Source organism: Podarcis muralis, chromosome 1, assembly GCF_964188315.1.
Source record: "Podarcis muralis chromosome 1, rPodMur119.hap1.1, whole genome shotgun sequence".
In the NCBI taxonomy this organism is placed as follows: domain Eukaryota; kingdom Metazoa; phylum Chordata; class Lepidosauria; order Squamata; family Lacertidae; genus Podarcis; species Podarcis muralis.
Window position 1 is genome coordinate 56,472,437 of NC_135655.1, and position 6,521 is coordinate 56,478,957.

The window sequence follows — 6,521 nt, forward strand, 5'->3', positions numbered from 1 at the left end:
ACTCCCAGAAAAAGTGTGCATAGTATATTGTAGCCTGTCACTATACTGAATTGGTATGTGTAATCTACATAGTATGAAAATTAGTGTGTGTGTATGGATAATTAATATTTATTTTATGATAGACATATTTTTAAGGTGGCAGATGTTCTTGTCTTAATATGGTTTCAAGGTATAAAAACAATAATTTCTGACACTTTATGATGTGTCTATGGTGCAGTATTTATGACAAACATATTAGCAAAACATGCATTGTACTTTTTATATAACCGTTATTTACTGTAAATAATTGCTGTTCTCACTTTAACAGTGAGTCTCTGAAGCTATAAATCACTTTGTTTTTTAAAAATAATAATCAAGTGGTATGAAATAAATAATGTAATTAAATAAGAGAGGTTATTGTTATTCCCATGGAGTACTAATAGCCCAAACTGTGTGACACCATAATATCTATGACAGACGCAGGACTTGCTCCATTACCGAAATCAAAAGGAAATACAGTTCAAATGTCAAAGTTTATTTTAAACTGTCTATCAAATTATAATGCCTTTTTTCAGATGAAGAAATACTGAATTTTATTGTGAAACTAGAAGAGAAGCTTCCCACATTTGATGTTGATGTTAAGGTAGAAGGACTGGACAAAAACTGTCTTCATGTGGAATGGTTCATAATAGATTTCACATTTGCATATTCAAAGATTATTAAAGATTACTTCCTTCCCCATCTGGTTGTGAATATGATATTTTAAACTGACCTTTTGTGGCAAATTTCTGTTTCCCCAACAATGTTCTTCTTACTCCACCTACAGGCCAAAAGCAATTTTGCCATTTGTTTCTGTTCACTCCTGTGCAACAATATTTGAAAACAAATGCAGGCATTAAATGCATTAAGTTACAATGAAATGCTCCCCACCTTGTTATTAATAAAAATGGACTGAAAACTGAGATGAAAAGAAGAAGACACTAGGACCAGTTATAATTCTGCTGGGTTCCGTTCTCATTCCCTCCCACCAGCAGATGCAATGTTCTGAAGGTGGCGTATGGAAATGCAGGTGTCTTCCCTTGAGGCAGGAGCAGCCCTCCTCCCAGAACGCTGCCCACAGTTTTGCATGCCAACCCATCAGGAACCTGTTTTCACTGCCTCCCTGGGACTGCAATGACAGAAGGGTCATCAAACACCTGGCAGGCCATGCTTGATGGGCCATGTTCAGATTGATGGTTCTCAACTTCTGCAAGCCTGCCCTCAAGGAAGAAATATGCATTTGACCTGCTTCGTATTGTGAATGTTTCAGTGACAGAGTGGGAAATATATTTTCCCTCTCCCTTGGGTTTTTTTTAAAAATAAGATAATGTCAGATACCACATCATTCAACCTCTAGGTTGTAGAATTAGCAGGCCCTTAGCCGTTGCCCTGCCAGTCTCTGAAGACTTAGACTGAAGCCATACATCTGGGCTGAGGGACCTGTGGCTGAAACCAACATCTGGAAGGCCACAAGTTTCTTGCTAAGTCTGAAACCTTGGTGAAGAAGAAGAGTTCGGATTTGATATCCCACTTTTTCACTACCCGAAGGAGTCTCAAAGCGGCTAACATTCTCCTTTCCCTTCCTCCCCCACAACAAACACTCTGTGAGGTGAGTGAGGCTGAGAGACTTCAGAGAAGTGTGACTAGCCCAAGGTCACCCAGCAGCTGCATGTGGAGGATCAGGGAATCGAACCCGGTTCACCAGATTACGAGTCTACCACTCTTAACCACTACACCACACTGGCTCTCTGGTGAGAAGTTCTGAACCTCCTGATAGAAACTGGGAAGCCAAAGTCACAGGAATATAGGAAGCCACCTTCTGCTTTCTCAGTCTGGAGAGCTTGAGTTAGTTAGTTAGTTAGTTACTGACACACCTGTTTGGCTGAGGGGCTGTTCCTGAAATTGATTGCTGCCCAGATTCCTTCTTCATGCTTCATGTCTTGCTTTACAGTTGCCATCTTTTTATTCTGGCTGGGCATTCTTGCCAAAAACCCAACATGCTTCCCCCATCCATGTGCAAAGGCAGACCTTCGTCTGTTGCAGTTCTGCTAGTAAAGATCCAGTGACACTGATGGAAAGGAAGAAGGGGACACTATATCTGCCATATATATGCCTTTGAGTCCATTAGTCCCTGCCTCATTCTTTGTGATTTAGTTTCACAAATTCAGCCAAGGGGGGTGCTGCATTCCTTCAGTCAATCAAGTTCACTTTAGTCCTATTGATACATTGGAGACATGCAGCCTGATCCTCTGCTTTATATTGACTTAGAAGTACATCCCATGGAATTCAATGGTGCTTACTTCCCAGTCAGTGCACATACAATTTCAGCCTAAGTGCCCTGGAGTGGGTGAGTATAAAATGGGGATGAGAAACTTTGACCCTCTAGATCAGCCTTTTTCAACCTGTGGGTCCCCCGATGTTGTTGGACTACAACTCCCATCATCACTGAGCTCTGGCCTTGCTAGCTAGGGGTGACGGGAGTTGTAGTTCAACAACATCTGGGGACCCACAGGTTGAGAAAGGCTGCTCTAGATGTTGTTGGCCTCCAACTCCCACCAGCCCCAGTCAGCAGTAGTCCAGCAACATCTGGAAGCCAACAGGCTCCCCAAAACTTAGGAGTATAAATTTATTCTGTGAATCGCCCTGATTTATTCTGTGAACCGCCCTGAGACCTGTGGGTATAGAGCGGTATATAACTAAAATAAATAACTCTGGTCTAAATATCTGGAGTCTGCTCTACAGGCATAAGTTTCCTGCATGATTTAAGAACATTATAAATTGCATGGGGAACCTATGCCTGTACAGAAGCTCCCCTCCCCCCTGCTGCCATCTTTAGACCGCCTCTCCCAATGGAGCTATGTGGAACTGGTGCTAATTGGGTCACGTGAATTCTGTGAGCTGCAAAATGCCAGAATAGGGTTCTATCAAATCTAGGGTTGAGAGAGAGCTTTTGAGACACTGAATGCCCACATCCCAGAAGTTGCACTTTGTCATTTAAATGTTATATGGCTTGATAGAAATTTTATTATTTAATTTTTTATTTCTTTTGAAAAAAGTTTGTTTTAGGATACCATGTGATCTATGTACGTGACCATCTAATCGCCACCAATTTGACAGAGTGGGCTTTAACTCCCCACAACCAAATAGGTAAAGATAAAGGGACCCCTGACCATTAGGTCCAGTCGTGGCCGACTCTGGGGTTGCGGCGCTCATCTCACTTTATTGGCCGAGGGAGCCGGCGTACAGCTTGACTAAGCCGCTTCTTCTGGCGAACCAGAGCAGCGCATGGAAACGCCGTTTACCTTTCCGTTGGAGCGGTACCTATTGATCTACTTGCACTTTGATGTGCTTTTGAACTGCTAGGTTGGCAGGAGCAGGGACTGAGCAACGGGAGCTCACCCCGTCGCGGGGATTCAAACCGCTGACCTTCTGATCGGCAAGTCCTAGGCTCTGTGGTTTAACCCACAGCGCCACCCGTGTCCCCCACAACATGTACCAAATGTGTGGGTGCGAATTGTAAAGGTTTAGGATTGTACCCCTGTAGGTGGACATGTTGTCCCTTTAACATCTGGAATTTCAAGGTGGTTCCACCAGTAGGAATAAGGGATGTGGATCATCCCTTCCTCACACCTGAAACTCACCCCACCCCACCTCCGCAAATCTTTAACCACATCATGATCTCACAAAAGCCTTGTGTTACTCTACCAACTCACAACAGATGCTGCTGGCTGGACAAGAAAGATGCACATCAAGGAGTCAAGGCCATTTGCAGCTGCCATCTCTTGTTTCTTCCTCTGACCTGCTATTGAAAACACTCCTGGCACTTGGATAAAACATTGCTCCTGCTTATATTGCCAACTGTCACAGTTCTTATCACATCAGATCCTTCTTTGGTGGTGCACAGCTATTTAATATTTATCCAATGCTAGCAGTGTGCTGGGTGCCAATAGTCCTTTTTCTTCTTCTCCAGATTCTTTTTACTGGGCAATGATATGCTAAAAGCTGGCTTTTTATCCCTTGAAACTGCACAGTGTTAACAGGGACAATCAGATATTCCATTGATGGTGCTGATTGTAAAAAACCCGCAATTCCAGATAGGAACAGCCCCATTATCCTGAATAGCTGCTTCTTATTCAGTAGGAACCAGGGTGGTGTTTCAACAGGAAGGAGCCCAAAGGCTGACACAGGCTAGCATCTGAGAGCAAATCATTATGTGCCGGAAAAGGGAATCAAGGATACGAATTTAAATTTAGAGAACGTGGTTTTACTAGTAATACATTTTAAAGGAAGTCTATTTCTCTCTGAGGCTAAATTATGCTTCTAAACGAGCAAACCTTTAGGCAGGGAAATCCTCTCAGCGAAGAACCCTGGCCACTGATATACGAACAACAAAGCTAAACATAAAGATTTATGCGCTATTGCTTACAGCATAAGCAAAGAGGCCCGTGGCATGCAAAACTGATTGAATCCCCTTAAGCGAAAACAAAAGAGATGGGGTGGTAGTGGAATGCAATTAAGAGTGAAATGCATCAATACTGGAATGCCAAAGGTGGGTCTTAATAGAGTTGTCACTTGATTACAAAATATTGTACAGCTCAGTTGTATGCATGTCTATCCAGAGGTTTGGCTGAGTTCAGTGGGCTTTATTCCTAAGAAAGCAAGCATAAGATTGAAGTCTAAGGTCACCTCCAGATTATCAGTATTTTGCCAGAGCGTTTCAAACACATACCAGAAACGCAGGTTTGTGCAATTTAAGTTGATTAAACTGTTTTTTCACCCTGGTGCAACAAATCCACTTTTAAAATACCTTTTGTGTTTAGGAGAGTTATGGGAAAATGTACTGCTGAAAAAATATTAACAGGAATACATATTATTTACTTATTTTATTTATTTACTTATCTGGAGAGTAGCAACACGAGACCAGGCCTTTTTTGTGGTGGCTCCTCATTTGTGGAATGTTCTCTCCAGGGAGGCTCACTTGGCACCATCATTATATGTTTTTAGGCACCAGAATGCAGCGGCTCCCAAGTTCAATTCCTGGCATCTCCAGATAGGACTGGAAGAGACACCTGGTCTGAAACCCTGAAGAACCACTGTCAGTCAGTGTAGACAGTACTGAGCTAAAATGGAACGATGGTCAGATTCTGTATAAGTCAATTTCCTATGTTCCTGTGCTAGGGTCCCAATCCACAGAAATTCTGGCTACTTAGAAAAATAAACAAAAACATTGCCCTTAAAATCAGAGCTACGTGACATGAAATTTGGCCCTGAAATTTGGATTCTGATACAAAACCTCCTGCACAAAACAACTGCACAAAGACCTGACAGAAGGCAACCAGTTAATACTCAAATTTCACTTTCTGTCTGGGACTCATTGGCTATCTGTGTAGCCTAACACCATGCTTCTGCCTTTTTTCTTTTTTTTGTTGTTTGATTTTTGGATTCTTTTCATGTGTGTTTCTTTTCTTTGAATATCTGAACATCACCATGGCAAACTTCTGTGTGATTCATTGGTGGCCCTGATTCAGCACTTGGGAATTACTGTTTTAGAACAGCGTGGGTTAGCACAGACCTTGCCATGGCTGGAATACGAGGAGATGCCAAGTATTTAAGGGCATGCTGGTTTCCTTTCTCCAGCTCCTGTGCCAACCCATGTCTGTTTTCCAGATGGAAAAAGAAGAGAATACAAAGGACTGAGTTTTACAGCTGCTGATCTACAGTACCTGTGTATTCCGGGTGCATCCATTGTTCAGCTAATGCTACAACTGACATTCCGATCATGCTACAAATAAACCCTGTGTGATGGCCTGGGATTCCGAGTCTGAGAGCGATCCGGAGGAATCCCAGCTGGCACAGGAGTCCCCGCCTCCAGGGCCGGCTGAACTGGGGCAAGGCCTAGATGCTGAGGAGCCTGCACCTGTGCCAGTTCCTCAAGAGCAGGCACCAGGTGAAACCATTCTGGCCCCAGAGGTGCTGGAAGACTCAGTGGCTACAGGTGAGCCTCCCCCGGGGCCCAGTAACCCTTCGGCCTCTCCTGATCTGCAGAGGCTTAGGGCAGAGAGGCGAAGGGAACTGGTGTCTCCCAGGAGGAGTGCTCGCCTTAAGGCCAAGAGAGGCGGGGCTTCTGGGGGCCGGGACCGCCCCCGGCCTTAGAAGAAGATAAAGGTCAGGCAGCCCGGTCCCAGGTTGCGGGAGCAACGTCGTTGTGGAGTACCTGCTTTACCCAGTCCTAGATCTGCAGTCCCAGGGTGCCTGTTCCTCGCCCGGCTTCCTGTTCCTGACTATCCGGTGTTCCTGTTCCTCGCCTGGACTCCTGCTTCTGCCCTACCAGTGTTCCTGTTCCTCGCCTGGACTCCTGCTTCTGCCCTACCAGTGTTCCTGTTCCTCGCCTGGCTTCCTGCTTCTGCCCTACCAGCGTTCCTGTTACCCCGCCCGGCTCCCTGTCTCGGACCTCGCGTCTCATCTAGTGATCGTCTACCCTGCTAGAGACTCTGGACTGATCT